At 41.4% G+C, this 21,027-nt stretch overlaps 1 protein-coding gene across 9 annotated transcripts in view; it reads right to left on the bottom strand.

Annotated features, from left to right (window-relative positions):
• The window catches only part of TAB2 (TGF-beta activated kinase 1 (MAP3K7) binding protein 2), a 144,991-nt gene that overhangs the window by 44,827 nt on the left and 79,137 nt on the right, over positions 1-21,027 (bottom strand). Inside the window, exon 3 of one of the 9 annotated variants that reach the window (XM_084624389.1) lies at positions 3,741-3,781. The exons of the other annotated variants lie outside the window; for them this stretch is intronic. The gene's annotated coding sequence lies outside the window, so the exon portion shown is untranslated. The remainder of the gene's footprint in view (positions 1-3,740; positions 3,782-21,027) is intronic. 9 annotated transcript variants of the gene reach the window in all.

Raw genomic sequence — 21,027 nt, 5'->3', positions numbered from 1 at the left:
CAGTAGGGAAGCATGTCCTCTGGAATGGTGGCCGAAGCATGAAGGGGCATACGAACCTTTAGCATATCTAGCATGTAAATACCTTGCAACACCGGCTACAAAAGTGCCATGCGAACACCTGTTCTCACTTTCAGGTGACATTGTAAATAAGAAGCAGGCAGTAGTATCTCCTGTCAATGTAAACAAACGTGTTTGTCTTCGCAATTGGCAGAATAAGAAGTAGGCCCAAGTGGACCTGTCGGCTCTGAAGTTTTACACTGTTTTGTTTTTGAGTGCAGTTATGTAACCAAAAAAAAATCTGGATTTGTAAGTTATACTTTCACAATAAAGAGATTGCACTTCAGTACTTGCATGAGGTGAATTGAAAAATAATTTTTTTGTTTATCGTTTTTACAGTGCATATATTTGTAATAAAAATAATATAAAATGAACACTGTGCACTTTGTATTCTGTGTTGTAATTGAAATCAATATTTAAAATGTAGAAAAACATCCAAAAATATTTAATAAATTTCAATTGGTATTCTATTGTTATCAGTAGGATTAATCGCGACTCATTTTTTTTTAGTTAATCGCGTCAGTTAACTGCAATTAATTGACAGCCCTACTTTCTATTTAAAAAAGATATAATAGTAACGTTTTCCATTGAATAAATGGAATCTGCTTACGATTCCCCATATAATTGTATATTTGAAAATTCATTATTCCCTCTGATTTTAATCCTTTTCAGTCTTTCAAATATTCATAATGTTTTCCTACAGAGTGTACGACTGCCTATGTCTGTTTAATGCAGGTCTGCTCCTCAGTTTCACCTTCCCTTTTATCTTGATATTTATGTTACTGAATCAAATATTGCATTTTCCACATTATGCATATCCAATATTTTAGAGCATAGTATTTTGAATACACAATTTAAAAGAACATAGATATGGAAATGCCACAAAAGTGTTGTTTTTAAAAAAAACAACACAAACTGGAAAGAAATAAAATACTGAAAAGGTGCCTGATAAGGACTCCAATGTGCTTTATATTGCTCTTCTTTTACCAAAGTGATCTTCCTAACGGAAGAAGATAATGTTATGTTCAGAGTTCATAATTTAAAAAAAAATTTCAATAATCTCAGGATCAGCGTTTTAGCAACAACCCGTTACAGTTTATCAATTAATATTATTACATACATGAGAAATATTCTGGTCTCATGATTGGATGATGTTAACCCTGTAATAAGTCAGGCTTCCTTGGACTATTCATATATTGTTTTCGCCTTCAGGAACTCAAGACTACAGAGGCCTGCATCAGTGTTAACAAATGAACTTACATGTACTAATGATTGTGCATCCTGGCTGACTGCAACAAGTTTGCACCATTCATTAACTTGGGGATTTTAAACTGGATTTTTTAATTTTTTTTTTGGCGCCACTGACTGTAATTCCAAGTTACAATGTTTAAAAGAAAGCCACGTAATGATGAAATTCTAGCTTAGCTGTATGAATGAATACAATTAAGAGCAAATGTAACAATACTATTTATTTTAGATTAAACCAAGATATATATATTGTTCCTCGAGCCTCAACCTGTATACACCCCTTTGGTCAATAACTTTATATTCAACGCCACGCACAGAAATCTGGACCTGCTTGTCAGCTTATTCTCCTAATCCTGTCTTTCCTTTGCTCCCTCTGTCATTCCCACATGAGGCACTACTTCCTCTGAATTCAAACTTATCCTAGTGTCCCTTTATTCTAAAAACCCTCTAATACCAATCCATACATTCTCATCCTTGTCACTCTCTCCTCCTATACACCTCTGAACTCCTTCAGCAAGCAATGCACCTGTGATTTCTTTTCTTGCAAGATGTTTTTGATTTCCATCTAGCCCGGGGGTTCTCAAACTGGGGTCGGGACCCCTCAGGGGGTCGTGAGGTTATTACACGGTGGGATCATGAGCTCTCAGTCTCCACCCCAAACCCTGCTTTGCCTCCAGGATTTATATTGGTGTTAAATATTTAAAAGTATTTTTAATTTATAAAGGAGGTCTCACTCAGAGGCCTCCTTTGTGAAAGGGGTCACCAGTACAAAAGTTTGAGAATCACTGGTCTAACTTTTAACTTTCTTTATCAAAAAATTACTGCTCTAAAAATGTAAAATGTTACTAAACTGATTTAGTTAAACTGGCTCTTGGTGGGAGGACATTCATTGTTCAGTTTAAGAGTACATTAGAGATTCCTTACTGACCTAAGCTAAATTGATATAAGGCACTCAAACCAAAATAAAGTCCACACATGCGGTTTGAACGGATTTAACTAAATCAGTTGCTAAACAAATTTTAATTAAATCAATAAAAATGTATAGAGAGTGTATAAGTCTAAGGCCTTGTTTAAGTAATAGGACATTAACAGCATAAAAGGATGCAAAAAAGTTAATCTCTTTCTCCAACCAAACCTTTTCTTCTAAGGCTTCTGGAATAGCCTGCTCTATAGGTTCTTGTTTTACCTCTGATGGCTCTTTCAACACCTCCTCTGGGGGCTCTATCTCCTTTAGTTGATGTTCCCTAGGGCTTTGTCCTCTCCTTTCCTGTTCCTACTGTTTCTCCCCCAGGGGATCATTCACCAATATATTCCGTTATTACTTCTACAATGACCCTCACAATTTATCCATGCCTTCCTTTTCACCTAAAAAAGGGAATATATTTATTTCAGCCTGGTAGCTTCAACTATAGTTAAGATTGTGATTTTTTCGCTATTACCCGATTTTGACACATTCAGAATTGTACATGTTCACCTTTTGAAATGAGATTATCTGCTTGATGATTAATTTTTTAAAAAGCAAACTGCAATCAGCCATCCTTGAATTATGAAGGTCTTAAAAACCACAATACCCTCAAATCCACATGACACTTTCCCCATATATTCATTCTGAGCAGCTTTCCCTCCATACAAATAACTCAAAAGTGGTTAACTTTGAAACTTCAAAAATGGCATGCACTACACTATTTGAAAAAAAAAAAATTGATTGGCTTAGAAAGTAGTAAAAATTTGAAAAAAATCACAAGCATTTTCACTGGAATCTGCTAATATTTTTAGCTTCATTAATCCCATTTCCTATGACACATCACAATATATATTTGATTAGTGGGCTCAGGCAGGAAAAGGAGTTGCTGTTGGGATAATCTTCAGAGAGATTTGTTTCAATAAGACTTTAACCAGAGCATAATTCTCTCATGTAAAATAATTCCTCAATATAAGGGCAAAAAGCAAATGAAGATATAAAAAAAGGTGGTGTGAAGAAACCTTGGATTTCATAACTGCATAGTGTAGTGTAAATATTCTGCAATTTTAAAAGGACATCAACTTAACAACAATGTTTTTAACATATTGTAACACACATCACTTAAAATTGTTATAATTTGAAGATTAGAAAAGAATCTCTTTTTCCCTAATTTTCTACTCAGGGCATTAGACTGCACTATGCATTTTCATCCTCCCTTGTTTGTGCAACACTCATCGCTATGACCCAAGTCAGTCTGTTTAAAAAAAAAAGAAAAATAATAAAACGTAAACATTTTACTACTAAAACTTTAAATTTCTATTGTGAATTCTATTACATGAAAAAAACTACATTCATGTGATACTAAAAGTTGCATGATTAAAATAAAAGTCAGGAAATGCACAAGTTAAAAATAGTGACAGGAAACTTAACTTGGCCATCTTTCACGTATTCAGGTACCAGGTGACTGACTAACCTTCCAGGCAGGTTGGAAGGCTTCTCTTTTCTCCAGTGCATCTAGGGAGAGGATGGACTGAGGATTCAAGTGGTTATTATCATGCCTGCTGTTGAAGGGATTGGATTATTTCTGCCAGTGCATCTTTGTACATTTGCTGGATAGTGGCAAGCAGTCAATCATAACATTTTATGAGAAAACTAAACTATGGAGAAGACACCCAGATCATGGAATAGACATTTGTTTTATAACTTAAATACACACAACATAAAATTTCTCTCTTCTAGTCTGTCAGACATTTAATTTCATATGTCAGGTTCTTCATCTATTAGGGCTCCTCACACCAAGCAGCTTGTGGAATCTGTGCTTCAATGCTAAAATACACATCCCAAGACATGAAAGATGTGCTATGTGGCAGAGTTAAAGTTGCCATAGGAACATTATATTTTTATTTTTAGACTCTCTAGGAAGACTACATAATTGTAATGGTAGCAATCCAATTTTTAAAAGAATAGGTTGAGTTATCATAAAATGAAATAAATACCACTCAGAGGTATGCAGTATTAAGGAAATCTGAGCTAAAACTAAAGACTGCTGTTAGACATTTAAAAAAAAAAAAAAAAAAAAAAAGACAGTGAAAGGAAATAATTCAGAGAAATGCCAATCCTCTGGGAAAAAATAAATTAAGATTTAGGAATAGGTTTCCATTACATTTTTAATAGTTATTGCCGTTGAATTGAAATTCTCCTAATTATAATAAAAAATTGAAAAAAAGACAAAGTGCCCCTTTGTAGTAAAGGCAGAAATACTCTCAGAAATCTACTAAGTTAAGGGGCGAACAAAGTTTTAACTTATTTGTATCAGCTAAGTACTAAATGCCACTCTTCCCCCCCCCCACCAACATACCATATATGCAGAACATACAAACGATATTAAGCTCACATTTCTAAAGGATAACTAAAACCCTGTATCAACCCTCCTAAACCTCTAAAAGGATTTAAATATTTCTAAACCTACAACTAGTTAAACAAAGTAAACCTACACAACAAGATGCTATATCATTGTCAAAACAGAGAAGTGCAGTAATCTCACAGCAAACAAATACTCACTAGTAACACCTTTTCAATTCCTTACACCAGTGTCCCCACTGTGGGGCACGCCCACCTAGGGGAGCACAGAAGAACATTCGGGGGGCTCGGCCAGCCTCACATGGGGCGGGGGGGAGAATAGAGGAAGTGCCACCCAGCCGCGCTCTGCCCCAGCTCTGCTCTAGCCCTGCCCCTAGCCGCAGCTCCGGCCACAGCCCCGGCACCCAGCCCTCAAGCCTGGCTCTGGCCCTGGCCCCTCTTCTGTCCCCAGCTTCCAGGGGGCATGGACAGACTGCATTATGGGTAAGGAGGGGTACGACATAAAACGATTGGGGACCACTACCCTACGCAATACTCAGAACTTTGTGTTTGCACACAAAATGTGTGTGTGTGTGTATATATATATATATACACACACACACACACACACACTTACACTTCCAGCTTCTACTTTTCTAAGCTGATTCATCAAACAACATTTTCTGCTCTCCTCTTCAAGTTTGAGACTAGTATTAGGTCTGTCAATTAATAGCAGTTAACTCAAGTGATTAATGCAAAACAAATTAACTAGATTACAAAAGGTTTCAGAGTAGCAGCCGTGTTAGACTGTATCCGCAAAAAGAAAAGGAGGACTTGTGGCACCCTAGAGACTAACAAATAAATAAATAAATTTGTTAGTCTCTAAGGTGCCATGAGTCCTCCTTTTCTTTTTTTAGATTAAAAAATAATTCACAATTAATCATAGTTTTAATCTCACTGCTAAACAATAGAATACCAATATAAAATTATAAATATTTGTGGACGTTTTTCTACATTTTCAAATATATTGATTTCAATTACAACACAGAATACAAAGTATACAGTGCTCACTTTATATTATTTGTAGTACAAATATTTGCACTGTAAAAAACCAAAAGAAATAGTATTTTTCAATTCAACTCAGACAAGTACAGTAGTGCAATCTCTGTCGTGAAAGTGCAACTTACAAATGCAGGGTTTTTTTAAACAGAACTGCACTCAGAAACAAAAAGCAATGTAAAACTTTAGAGCTAACAAGTTCACGCAGACTTATTTCTTGTTCAGCCAATTGCTAAGACAAACAAGTTTGTTTACATTTACAGGAGATAATGCTGCCCGCTTATTTACGTCACCTAAAAGTCAGAACAGGCATTCCCAAGACAATGTTGTAGCCGGTATTGCAAGGTATTTACGTGCCAGGTATGCTAAACATTCGTATGCCCCTTCATGCTTCAACCATCATTCCAGAGGACATGCTTCCATGCTGATGACACTTGTTAAAAAAATGTGTTAATTAAATTTGTGACTGAACTCCTTGGGGGTGAACTGTATGTCCTGCTCTGTGGTTTTACCCTCATTCTGCCATATATTTCATATTATTGCAGTGTCGGCTGACGACCCAGCCTATGTTGTTCAATTTAAGAACACTTTCACTCACCTCAAGGTTTAGAATCTGAAGTGCCTTCCAAAAACTGAGAGGGATAAGGCATGGAACATGCTGTCAGAAGTCTTAAAAGAGCAACACTCCTATGAGGAAATTACAGAACCTAAACCACCGAAATAGAAAATCAACCTTCTGTTGGTGATATCAGATGATGAAAATGAACATGCGTCAGTCCGTGCTGCTTTGGACTGTTTTCGAGCAGAATCCGTCATAAGCATGTCCTCTGGAATGGTTGTCTAAGCACGAAAAGGCATATGAATGTTTAGCATATCTGGCACGTAAATACCTTGCAACACCTGCTACAACAGTACCATACGAACACCTGTTCTCACTTTCAGGTGACATTGTAAAGAAGAAGCAGGTAGCATTATCTCCCATAAATGTAAACAAACTTGTTTGTCTTAGTAATTGGCTGAACAAGAAGTAGGACTGAATGGACTTGTAGGCTCTAAAGTTTACATTGTTTTATTTTTGAGTGCACCTAAGTAAATACATAGTTCCACATTTGTAAGCTGCACTTTCACACTAAAAAGATTGCACTACAGTATTTGTAAGAGGTGAATTGAAAAATAGTATTTCTTTTGTTTATCTTGTTTACAGTGCAAGTATTTGTACTAAAAATAATATAAAGTGAGCACTTACACTTTGTATTCTGTATTGTAACTGAAATCAATACATTTGAAAATGAAGAAAAACATTCAAAATATTTAAATAAATGGTATTCTATTACTGTTTAACAGTGCAATTAAAACGGCGATTAATTGAAACTATTTTTAATTTCGCAATCACGATTTTTTTAATTGTCTGACAGCCCTAATTAATGCACTTCTGATTCCTACTACAAAAAAATTATATGGACAATTTTTATTCATTGATTTCTATAGAAAGGGTTTAGAACAAAAAAGTTAATTTAAAATCCTTAATCTAGTTATCCACATTTGTGATGTTTTAATTAATTTTCATAAACAAAAATACAAAGGGTAAATGACTTGTATATATTACCAAATAGTGCACATTTCACAGGGATAACCAATAAAATTATGCAATTATACAACTTATCAACTCGTCAAATCCGCAAGACCAGACAGTATAAAATCAGACAATATTATACAGACATAACATGTTAGGGCATGGTTAATAATAATAAAATATACGTACACTACCAAGCCAAAAAGGGAAGGAGAGGGCATGGAGGAAGAGGAAAGGGAAAAAGCAGAAAGGTCAGGTGGAATGGAAGTCTCATTATTTGAGCTCTCTCAGCATTCTTTATCCAAATGTATCGAGAAACAGGGTGCAAATTTCTTCAAATTCATGTAATTGCTCTCTACGTCAATAAACGTCAGACTTCCATTTGAATAAAATCTAGTTTATCAAGGCTACAAATACTGAAAAAAATCAGCAAGGATGCTAAAGAAAACAGAGACTATGGATGATTATTAGTGGACAGTGCCAGCTTTACTACTTGTCTCAAACAGTCTCATTAAATTGTGTCACTAATTTTCTAATGCTAAATTTCAAAAGAGAAAAAAATAGTGTTTTTTTTTTCTGCTTTGTTATGATACATAAGAAACCAGCAGCTGTGCCAAGCAGATCAACTGCTTTTGGAAAGCATGGCCTTATTTATCTATCAGTCTGGGAAGCTAGGCTATGTAGATTTTGGGGCTGCTCAGGAAACGAAGGCCTCTTTTAAAAGGTAAAGGGGTAGAGGTTAACAGCTAAGAAGTTGCACAAGGTCAAATCAGGCAGAGCTGGAAATTAGAACCCAGATCTCTAATTCAACAGATCCCAAGTCTCATTCACTAACCCATACTGTCTGAGAAAGGATGTCCCAAATTAAATATACCTGGTGGAATGAGTAGAGTGACTCTAATGCATAATGAGAGGCTGCACCAAAAAGATGATGAATGCAGTAGGATTCTCTCCCCTCAAAACACACACAGTCACCGAGTCTGGCTGGTAGTTACTCCACAACATCAGCAAAAACTGTTTTGACTTTTAAGCTCAGTCTAGACTAGGTAAATGCACTGCTTTTTGCAACCGTGCAACATGTCCACAATACAAACCATGTGTTTGGAAACATTTGGATCACATCAACACCAGGCTCTCACTCAAGCCACTGCTACATGACAGGGTTATGGAAAAAGTTACCAAGTATTATGGGAGCTGGTGGGCATTCTGAGAGATTAACAACATCCCAGAATTCACCAGAAACAGTGATAACTGCCAGGACTAACTCCAGCATAGAACCTACCTAGTGCAAGACTGAGCCTTAAAGTCAAAATATTTTAAAACTTACTTTTGAGATGTTGTGGAGAAGCTACAAGCAGGACTTGGCATCTGCCTTGCTTGGGGAAATAAGAGTTTAAAATTACTTTGGAGGTTTCAAGCCTAAGAAACAGGGAGGTGGTATTGTCAGTAGCAACAGAGCTCAGGAGCCGACAGTGGATCCAGAATAGGGTTAAAAAGTTAGATGTCAGACTGAAAAGTGAAAGAAAGATACACAACTGGCACTGGCAATTGAAACTGTGTGAGCAATATGGTCACCAATGATATAATGCAGAAGGAAAAGAGGCACCTAAGTACAGAACTTTGGAGATCACGAACAGCAGAAGGAAAGGGAAAACGGTTACAAATACTGAAGAAATGTTCAGAGACTGATTAGTAAAATGAGTATAAAGTACAGGACTACAGAAAGTAAAAGGAAAAACAGAGTCAAGGAGAAGGGAGTGATCAATAAGAGCAGCAAAAATAAAGAGACCTTATGAGACCAGAGACCTGGTCATAGGTTTCAAAGCTGATAAACACACTGTTGTTCACTTATAAATTAAATGCTTTATTGCAATGCAGTACAATCTGAAATTACTAATAATCCTCACAAACACTGCTTTGAGCCATTTCTAAAGACTTTCATGCTCCTGGAGATATGAACATTACAGTTAGTCTACCTGCCCAGTTGTGCCCCCAAAATTAAATAAATAAATACAATTAATTGGCAGCGAACCTTGTAAAAATTATTGGCAAAGTCCCCAGATAACTTAGGCCTGACACACAATCATAAAGTGATGAAATATAAACAGACTTCCAGTTGGAGATTTATGCTGTGAAAACGATCAATAAAAAGTAAACAAAATGTCATTTCTCAGACACTGAAAACTAAACTTGTCAGAACCAACAGTTAAAGGCATGAATTAAAGTGTTGATCTTGTTTAGATTAAAAAAGATATTTCAATCAAGATAACAGATTTAAATATTACAACGGTTATAAGCTTCAAAGTTATAAAACAACTCAAAATTGTGAGTTTGGAAAAAACAATCTACTTTCTTGTTACAGAGCATGTATTTAAAACTGAACAGTGTAACAATTCTTAACTACAAATCTTTAAATCTAACACCACACAGCTCTTTTACTACATATTCACCACTGTCTAAGACTTCAGAGTAATTCAGTCAGTCGTCCTTTTGTGAGCGTGGTGCCTGGAAAACTCTGAATGAAGCATACAGCATGCTACTGAGAGGAGTATGAAATAGTTAACAGGCTTTTAATTATTTCAAGAGGATGGGCCAGGGGAATATACAGAGCTTGGCAATAACGAACAATATACTCTTCATAACCCCACAGCAACAATAATTACAATTCCAGTAATGGAATCTGTATCTCTGGCTTTAGACCTCAGCTACATCTAAGTAACTTAGGCCTGGTCTACAGTACGCGGTTATTTCGGAATTAGCAGAGTTAATTCGAAATAAAAATGATTCCATCCACATGACCAAACTGTTTTTTTAATTTAAAAAGGGCTCTTTAATCCAATTTCTGTACTGCACCTCGGCAAGTGGAGTAGTGCTAAAATCAAGACAGCAGTTCCGGGTTACAGGTACTGTGGACGCAATTCGATGTTATTGGCCTCTGGGAGCTATCCCAGAACGCTCCCATGTGACCACTCTGGACAACACTCTCAACTCCGATGCACTAGCCAGGTAGGCAGTAAAAGCCCCAGGAACTTTTGAATTTCATTTCCTGTTTGGTCACCATCAGCACAAGTGACCATCAGCACAGTCCACCATCACAGGCGACCATGCAGAGTCCATCATCACAAGAGACCACCAGTCCCGGATTCGCAGACAAGCTCCAGCATGGTCCGAACGGGAGGTACTGGATCTCATTGCATGTTGGGGAGACGAATCTGTTATGGCAGAACTATGTTCCAAAAAAAGAAACGCAAATACATACGATAAAGTCTCCAAGGCCATGATGGAAAGAGGCTACTCCAGGGACACAGAGCAGTGTAGTACAAAAATCAAGGAGCTCAGGCAAACGTACCAAAAAGCCAGGGAGGCCAACAGGCACTCTGGGTCACAGCCCCATACATGCCGCTTCTACCATGAGCTGTATGCAATTATGGGGGGGGACACGCCACCACTACCGTCCGTGAACACCTGCAAGGGGGGAGTTGCACGGAGAAAGGAGGATGAGTTATTGGAGGACGAAGAGGAGGAGGACGACGACGATGACAGTGCACAGGCGGCAAGTGCGGAATCCGTTCCCCCCCCAGCCAGGAACTATTCCTAACGCTGGACCCAATAGCCTCCCCCCATTCCCAATGTAGGCTTCCAGACCATGACGCTGGAGAAAGCGCTTCTGGTGAGCGAGAGCCTGATTGGAGCCCCGCAGTGTGGGGAAACCCAGCTGCGCTGGGCTGTTCGCGTTTAGTTTAAATGGCTCATTCCTGCTCAGAGCCTCATTGGAGCCAAGCGGTGGGTAAGGGTGGAGGTGGGGTGTTGTGTGAAGCGATCATCCTAGAGAGCATTGCTTACTATGGGAAAGGGGACCTGGCAGTTTGAAACCACTGAAATGAATGCTGAACAAGCAGAACACTGCGTACCCCTAGGGCTTACCATGGCTGCCTGCAAGCTGAATTCTGTGGCCTGGCCGCACGTGATGGCTTACTCACACCAACGTGGCAGGCACTTCAGTATAAGAGGCAAAATGTGACCTTGTACAGAAAGAACATGTGATGTGTACTATGAATTGCCTGTTTCACTGAGAAAGTGTCCCCTTTGTTCTCTAAAATGTATCTTTTAAAATACTATCCTCCCTTTTTCTCCTCCCGTGGGTACAAATGTTTTAACGCGGCCCCTATCTACTCCATCCCAGAGGCTAGTCCAGATTAGAACGCGGAAAAAACTAACTCAGGGCAACATGTTCGCAGAGCTCATGCAGTCCTCCCGCTCTGATAGGGACCAGCTGAATGCGTGGAGGCAAACAATTGTGGAGTCCCGTAAAGTGTTAAATGAACACGAAGAGAGGAGGGACGCAGGCAGTGAGAGCAGGCAGGATGCTATGGTCAAGCTCATGGGGGAGCAAACTGACGTGCTTCGCTGTATGGTGGATCTAATGCGGGAAAGGCAGCAAGATCACAAACTGCCACTGCAGCCCTTGTATAACCGCCTTCCCTCCTCCCCAAGTTCCATAGCCTCCTCACCCAGACGCCCAAGAACATGGCGGGGAGGCTACGGGGTCCCACACACTCAACCCCAGAGGATTCAACAAGCAGCAGAAAGCTGGCATATCTGAAATTTTGATTTGGTTTCTGGATTTGTCCTTCCTTCCCCCAGTATTCCCCCCGCCACCTTCTGATTTCTCTCAATGTGATGTGCAACAAATAATAAAGAACGTTTTTTAAACAATTGTAACTTTATTTCCTTTCATATATATATATAATAGGGGGCGGCTAACTTCAAGAGAAACAAACAACCCACACCGTAGCCTGGCCAGTCATGAAACTGGCTTTCAAAGCATCTCTGATGCGCAGCGCCCCCTACTGTGCTCTTCTAATCGCCCTGCTGTCTGGCTGTGCAAAATTGACTGCCAGGCGAGTTGCCTCAACCTCCCACCCCGCCATAAATGTCTCCCCCTTACTCTCACAGATATTGTGGAGCACACAACAAGCAGTAATTACAATTGGAATATTGGTTGTGCTGAAATCTAACCGAGTCAGTAAACTGCGCCAGCGCACTTCAAAACGTCCAAAAGCACATTCTACCACCATTCTGCACTTGCTCAGCCTGTAGTTGAACTGCTCCTTACTACTGTCCAGGCTGCCTGTGTAAGCCATGGCATTAAGGGGTAGGCAGGGTCTCCAAGGATAACTATAGACATTTCAACATCCCCAACAGTAATTTTCTGGTCTGGGAAGTAAGTCCCTTCCTGCAGCTGTTCAAACAGACCAGAGTTCCTGAAGATGCGAGTGTCATGCACCTTTCCCGGCCATCCCACATTGATGTTGGTGAAACGTCCCTTGTGATCCACCAGTGCTTGCAGCACCATGGAAAAGTACCCCTTGCAGTTTACGTACTGGCCACCCCGGTGTTCCGGGGCCAAGATAGGGATATGCATTCCGTCTGTTGCCCCGCCTCAGTTAGAGAACCCCAGCGCATTAAAGCCATCCACGATGGTCTGCACATTTCCCAAAGTCACTATTCTTGATAGCACCTGGTCAATGACTGCATTGGCTACTTGCAGCCCCCACAGTAAATTTGCCCACTCCAGACTGATTCCCGATTGACTGGTAGCTGTCGGGTGTTGCAAGCTTCCACAGGGCTGTGGCCACTTGCTTCTCAACTGTGAGGGCTGCTCTCATTTTGGTGTCTTTGCGCTTCGGGGCAGGGGACAGCAAGTCACAAAGTTCCATGAGTGTGGCTCTACACATACGAAAGTTTCGCACCCACTGGGAATCATCCCATACCTGCAACACTATGTGGTCCCACCAGTCTGTGCTTGTTTCCCGGGCCCAGAATTGGTGTTCCACAGCATGAACCTGGCCCAACACCATCATGATCTCCCAATCGCCATATGCTGTGCTTCTAGGAACGTCTGTGTCCATGTCCTCATCACTATCATAATCGTGGTATCATCACTTCCTCGCCCTGTTTTGCAGGTACTGCACATAGTGCTGGATAATGCGCGAGGTATTTACAATGGTCAAAACTGCAGCAGAGATCTGAGTGGGCTCCATGCTTGCCGCACTATGGCGCCTGCACAAGTAATCCTGGAAAAAGTGTGCGAAACGTAGGAGAGCAGAGTGGCAGCGGAAGAGGTGCTGTTCACTTCACGATAGCCGAATAAAGGCAGGAAATGGTTGTCTTCTGTAGCTTTCATGGAGGCGGGAGCCCAGGACAGACAACACGGAGAAGCTCAGTAGCACGGCAAGAACGGGAGAGCAGAGTTGGCGGTGGAAGCGGTCAATGAGGAAGAGAGAGTAGATACATATAGAGATTACATAGAAAGACAAGAGGAAATGCGAGGTGGATTCATAGTACCAGGAGAGAAGCGGTGCACTGTACTGCACTGTCTGCTGAAAGCACTATGGCGTCTGCACGCCAAAAAGGTGTGAAACGATTGTCTGCAGTAGCTTTCATGGCAGGAAGAGCGACTGACAACACACACCCAGAAACACTCGCGAGAATGTTTCTGCCCCATCATACGCTGGGAGCTTAACCCAGAATTCCAATGGGCGGCGGGGACTGTGGGAACTGAGGGATAGCTACCCACAGTGCACTGCTCTGACATTCAATGCTAGCCTCAGTACTGTAGACGCACTCTGCCGAATTCACGCGCTTCAGTGGGGACACACAAGACCAAATGTACAAAATCTCTTCCGAAAATTCAAATAGAAATAATTTTGAAATATTTTTGTACTGTATACATACCCTTAGCTTCAAAGTTCTCTGTACTTTCAATCTGATCCAATAAGACCTTTGTATTACGGACACCAAAGAAAATATATTCCTCTGAGTCATGCTGGATTGTTGATTTGCTTGGACACAATAAAGATGCTTCAGTATTCCTATTAAAACCTTATTTTAGGAATTAAATATGAAGAGCCTTATTAAAAGGGACAACATGAAAAACTATATTTCCTGCTCAGATTTTGTATTACTGTTACAAATCACAATTAAGATTACTACAACTGAAATAAGATAAAGGGGAAAAAATGTTTCCCTGCATTCAGACTTGCCAAGTGGCATACTTCTCTTGGGACACACCCATGGAGGCTGCACTTTATGCATAGAGTCCTGCACGGATACAAAAATATGTATCCAAATCCAAGCTGCAATCCGCAAAAATGGTCCGCAGACAAAGTGGATATCTGTGTATTTCCAGGGCTCTATTTATGCATTCCTGCAGCCCATTCATTCAGTTGGGCTACAGATATGGGCTGCAACTGCAACTCGGGGCTGCCAGAGACTGCTGTAGTACCTGCTGATATGGCAGCTAAAGAGCCTCAGTGTTGCTGGATCTGAAAGGCGGAAAGAAGCAGGCAAGAGGCTGCAATTAAAGGCAACGGGGGCTCAACATGGACCCCATCCAGCTCCTCCCATCCATCCAGTGGCACACATCTTCTCCAGGACATCCTCCACAAACATAGCTGCTCCCAGCTCTCCCATGGATACCCCCAATAAACCTAGTTTCTCCCACAAAGCCAGCTGTTCACAATTCTCTCCCTCCACCACCCAACCCAGATCTTTATCCAGATCTTGAGCTTACTCTCATCTTCTCTCACTCCCCCCTGACGCCCTCCCAAACTTCTCCCTCTAGCTCCCACCCTTGGGCAACCCGCTGATTTACCTTCTCTTAGCTACCCCATCTCTCCCTACAGCTCCCAGTTACCCTCACCTACCATCCAGACACACCCTTACCCCAAGACAACTCCACCCAATCAGCCTCTCTGACAGTCCACAGCCACTAGCACAAACCCAGGTTCCATGGCTTCTTACTACCCACACACTCTTCAGCACCCATCAAGCAGCTGCAACTTCATGTTCTTTCCCTGCCACTACTGTAGCAGTATATGGAACTTAACCTAAAGTTTATAGTCATAAAAATTATTTGCAAATATGCAACTGTAATGAGCTAGTAATTTGCATACAGTAGCCCACATGGAGCTATACAGAACTTGGCAGCTATGTGCATTTCTTCTTTCCTTTTGTGCATGTGTCTACAGTCAGTTTCACTGTTTTTTCAACAACCAGTTGCATTTCCTGGCTCATCTACTGGTATGATAATCACTAATATAGTTCTCTGAGGAGAGCTAACATGTACACTACACTTCCCAAAGTATGTTTACCAACAAATCTGAAAGTAAAGAAACAGCAGGCAAATGTGTACACAACGGAAGGGAGAGGAGAGGCAGGGAAGGGTGGGACCAACCATATTCAGTAGTGTTAGGCTTGGTCTACGCTACAAAGTAAAGGTCAACGTAGGATTCCTTGTATCAACCTATTTATGCAGGTGTCTATACGCAAATCTGACTCCAGCTAACATACGCATCCACTTAGAGCAACGCAGTAATACCACTGCCCTGAATGGCAAAGTACCATGGTCGCCCTAATTTTGTCAACACTGTGAGCGTGCAGTCACTGCATGACCTGTGTTGGCCCTCCAGCCACTGTCCCACAATGCCCTAATCCCTGCAACAGTGACGGTTTTGCTCATAATTTTAAACTTCACTGACCAAAGGCCACAGATGTCCCCCCCCCCCACCTTTAACAACCACACATGTTTTTGAAGTGCTCTTTTTTCCTATTTGGCCACCTTGATAAACACACCTAGAAACTCACCTTTGTTGTTTGCATCCCACTGACTATGTCTACACACACACACAAACACACACGTACGTACAAGATGCACTCCAGCCTGGAGCAGGCAAGTAGTGTTGGATTTCCTGGGCATGTGGAGACAGGAGGCTGTGCAAGCACAACCACGGAACAACATCAATGAACAAACTGCATGGGGGCATGCAGGCCACGAGGTACTGCAGATAGCAGCAGCGCCACATGAAAGTGAAGGAACAAGCAATGGAGGGCAATAAAAGAAAGCTTGGGCTGGACTTCAGACCTGCTGCTTTTACAACAAACTGCATGCCATACTTGCTGATGACCCCACCAGCACCCCCCAGACTACCATGGGTACATTGGAATAGTCTGAGGTGAAGACCCCTGCCATGCATAGCGAAGAGGAGGATGAGGAGGCAGTGAGACACAGTTGGGGATTCCAACCATGTCACGAGTCAGGATCTAAATGAAACTCCATAGGAGTTTAGCCAGTTCCACCAGGCAAAAGTAGATAAGCCAACTGATGAAGAGAACAGTAGCTTGACTAAGTGTGTTCATGCAATCTTCCTTACAATGCTTTATTTGCTTTTCCTTCCCTCCCACCCACCCATTTAAAAATGGCACCTGGCCAATCCCCAAGTTTAGAAGACAAAGTTATCAGCTTTTCATTGATTTATTGGTACATTGTCAGAAAATAAAAGCTAGGAAGTAAATCCAAACAAATTCTTGAAGAGTACTATGGCAATCAGATTACACGATTGTCACGGAGTCCCCAGGCGATGCTCTGGAACTGCTCCCTACAAAGCCAGGACTCTGGAGAAGTCTCCTTTCTGTGAGCAGACTGTCTGCAGGAGACACAGCTCACTCAACTTCCACCTTCCTGGGTCTGATCACGGAGCATTCAGCATCCTCTGCCTCTCCGTGCGCTTCCCACAGCGAGTCTGCCCAAGCGGGGTCCTGGGGAAGCCAGAGGGTCCTGCACCCCAACTGCGCAGTCAGACGTGACTCTCAGCCAGCCAGTAAAACAGAAGGTTTATTAGATGACAGGAACACGGTCTAACACAGAGCTTGTAGGTGCAGAGAACAGGACCTCTCAGCTGGGACCATTTTGGGGGGCAGTGAGCCAGACAACCACCTCTGAACTTCACTCCATGTCCCCAGCCAGCCCCAAACTGAAACTCTCTCCAGCTCCTCCTCCTCTCGGCTTTGTCCTTTCCCAGGCCAGGAGGTCATCGGATTCTTTGTTTTCCAACCCTTTAGCTCTCACCTTGCAGGGGGGAAGGCCCAGGCCATCAGTTGCCAGGAAACAGTGTGTCGGCCATTCTGTGTCCAGACCCCTGCACACACCTGCCCTCTAGGGCTCTGCAACGATCATACACCCTTATCCCACTGCCTAGATACTTAAGAACTGCATAGGGGAAACTAAGGCACCCCCACAATATTCAGAGGAAACATTAAGAACCGTCCCGCTTCGTCAAAACGATTCACACAGATTCAGTATCCTGAGTTGAGGTAGAAGTGGAACGAAGAGGTAGTTGGCATCTCCTTTTCATTCCTTTGTTGGGGTAAACGGGAGGGGGGCATGTGGAGCACTTTATTTATATGAATAGGGGGATCCCTTTTATCCTACTGAGAGACCTCAAGGGTGATCCTCTGCAATCCTCACCCAAAGGTTTGTAGGGATGGTGGCCTTAGATCTATCTCCATGATAGGAGACTTTCCTATGCCGCTCTAAGTTTGGCTGGCATCACTGCAGCAAACAGACTAGCTGCACAAAGGCCAGGGCGGCTTCAGGATGCCAGTAGCACCTGGGTTCTCTAAACCTCCGTCATCCTCAGGAGTGAAGTATTAGCCAAAATCACCACTGACTTTGAAAAATAGTGCTAATCTTCACTGCCATTGGCCTACACTTGTACACCTGGAATAGAGGCGAGAATTTTATGGGTTCATGCAACAGAAACAATATCCCACCCCTGCCAAGGCCAAATCACCATGGGTGGAGCTGGAGAACGGTGCTGTACTGAGGTGCTCCAAAGCTAAAGTGTCAATAAGCATTTCTTATTTGAAGTATTTATTGGAACAAGGGAAGTGAGTTTTGGAAGAAAAGAAATTCTCTTTCCCTTCCTGTTGTGACTCAAAATCTAGTGGTGTATTTGTCTGTTTTCATCAGCAGCTTCTGGCGTGGTGGCCTTGAGGGGTGCCCACTGCATGCTCACACAACACCTGACCAGGACGAGGAGAGGAAAGACATGTTCTGCAAGATCCTACAAGCTAGTGGTGCACAGGACCATGACCAAAAGACTTAGAAAGCCAATTATGTCCAAGAGCACGATTAAAAACAGAAGACAGACAAAAGGCCTGGAGTTCTAGTAGGACAAGGAATGGGACATGCACAAAGACATAATGGATTTTCTCAGGCAGCAAACCCAAATGCTGCAGACTCTGGCTAATTTACAGGTCTAAAAATCCTAGACTCATCATCAGTCTTTGCACTCCTTGGAGAACTCCATGGTTGCTGCTCCTTACAACTCTCAACACACCATGTGGCATCATGGACCACATCCTTACCCCTACCACTCCATGCCAGGAGACAGCAAGGTAAACTACATCTTTGCATACACGAATCTGTGGTTTTCAGGTCAGCGTATATGTACCCACAATGGACTAACCGAACTACTTTTTGTTCACGCAAACGGACACAAATGTTTACTTCCTTTTTAAAAGTTTCACCCCATTAAGTTATGTCAGAAGCTTGAATAACATATGTATGCTACACTTTGATTTTGAGCACTGGATTTTTGCACTCAATTCTTTTTTTCCCTTTCTTTTTTGGAGAATCAAAGTATATTGATTAGTTCACAACAAATAATACAAAATACATAGCGGAAATCAAGAAATCAAACAGTACTTATAAATATACAGTAAGCAACACACAGTTCATAGTGGAAGGCAAAGCCGCAGGCCCAGCAGTACTTATAATTTGCAGCAGGCACAACAGAATACATACCACCAGGCAAAAATCAAAGAAGTTACACCAGATAGCCACTGTCTCAAGACATAGCACTACTGTGGCTGACTGTGAAAATGAACCTTTAATACCCCCATCAAATGTAGCTCCACACTGGACTCTTAATACCCCGGGTGCATAGCTGTTCAAATTCAACACAGCACCTCCACCTTGGTGGCAAGCTTTCCTTCCATTTGCCATTACTGCAGTACGCAACATGATGTTATAACCACTGGGATTTTTTTTCTTGATAAAATCTAATTAGTGAATAATCAACACCAGTGATTCCTTCAATCTACCAAAAGCACATTTCACAAATCATTCTGTTCACTTCCTGAACCAGTAGATGAATTTCCTTGGTGCTGCTGAGGTGCTCAGAGTACAGCTTTATAAGCCAGGGAAGCAAGGGGTAGGCTTGGTCCCGCAGAATCATTATAAGTATTTCAATATCACCAATGGTAATCCACTACTTTTCCTGTTTGCAACTTTCTGAATAGTCCTGTGTTCTTAAAGATATACACACCATATGCCTTCCCAAACCAACCCACCTTAATATTAGTGAGGTGGCCTTGGGTGATCTTTGCATAACCACGGAAAAGCATTTTCTGTTGAAGTACCCAGTAGCGAGATAGGCATGTGCCAAAACAGAGATGCGTTCAGTCTATCATCCCGCCACAGTTCAGGAAATTTATCCACTATTTCTTACATGTTGCAGAATCACAGTCCTGCATAGTAGATTATTAATGGTCCTTTACACTTGCATGTCAACAGCTGCAACTGTGGATTTTCCAACTCTAAAATGATTTCCCAGTGACAGGTAGTAGTCTGGTGTTGCAAACTTAGAGTGCAATCACCACTCGCTCTCATTCTGGTGTCCCTGCATTGAAAGGCTGGGGCGAGCTCAGCACACAGATCCAGAAATGCAGCCTTTCACATCCAAAAGTTCTGCAGCCACTGCTTGTCATCCCAAGCCTACATTACAACAGCAATCACACTAGTCCGTGCTCCTTTCTCGGGCCATCTGCAACTGCTAAGTGAATGCCCCAAGCAACCTAAAAATGTTTGTGTGTGTGTGTGTAATGTCCATCACTAAACTCTCTTCAAAGATATTCTAATCCCAGTTGTTGCAGTACTTCCTAAAGGTCTGCAAATAGAAGGTCCTGTATTCAGTGTTCATGAGAAATGTGCTGAGCTCTGTTGGTTTCATGCTTCTGTTAGAGATGGCAGAGACTGAAAAGTGCCATGTGGGTTTGTGGGATTTTTAAAAGTGGTGTGAAAATTATGAGATGTGGAATGTATTAAGGAATGGAGAAAACTCCATGCTGGGAACTTGACAACTAGCTCACACAAATCCCTAGGTGAATTCTTAGTATTCCATAAAACACTGCAAAACTGCCCCAAACAGCACTGTGCTGGATGACATTGCCTGACATACTGGGATATGACCTATGATGCACCACACTTTACATTCATGTAAACACTCACACTGAGTACATGCAGTGTCAGCACAAGCAGCCAAGCATCTATGTGCCTGAGCAATATACAAACTTCAGTAGCTACATGACGACAAAACTTGTGTCAGCCAAAAATTTGTAGTGTAGACCACGGCTTTACCCTTTGACCTCCCAAAGAACTCTTGCAAATACCAGAAGAAAAAGTTTATGAAGAACAGCATAACCCCTATACATTTTTTAAACAAAGTAATTCATAAATAATTCCCTCTACATATTGTAGGATAGGGTGCTCTATCAGAATTTTGATTTTTTTTTAAGATAGCCAATTTAATCAAAATTCGACATTGATATTCTATTCTCTATATATTTTTATATCACACTCATCACTATAGTATTTGAGTGTCTGATACAGCACTCAAGGGTACTGTAAATCTGTTCCCTATTGAACATTTACTTGTGTTTTATTCAATCTAGTTTCTAAAATGTGCCATGTATTCATGCTTCCATCACTTCTTTGATTTTACTGAACAGAAATTTAGGGCTTACTTAGTTTGCTATTTAACAATTCTGGTCTATTTCAAAATCACCCAACTCTGAGGATGAAGTATCGAGTTGTTTGAATGATCCAACTCAACATATAATGCAGCTATGTTACCCAATCACAAAATTGGCATATTTCAGCATA

This window comes from Lepidochelys olivacea, assembly GCF_965140295.1.
Source record: "Lepidochelys olivacea isolate rLepOli2 genome assembly, chromosome: 3".
NCBI classification, from domain to species: Eukaryota; Metazoa; Chordata; order Testudines; family Cheloniidae; genus Lepidochelys; species Lepidochelys olivacea.
Note: the sequence above shows the minus strand (reverse complement) of the source record. Positions and strands in the feature narration are given on the sequence as shown.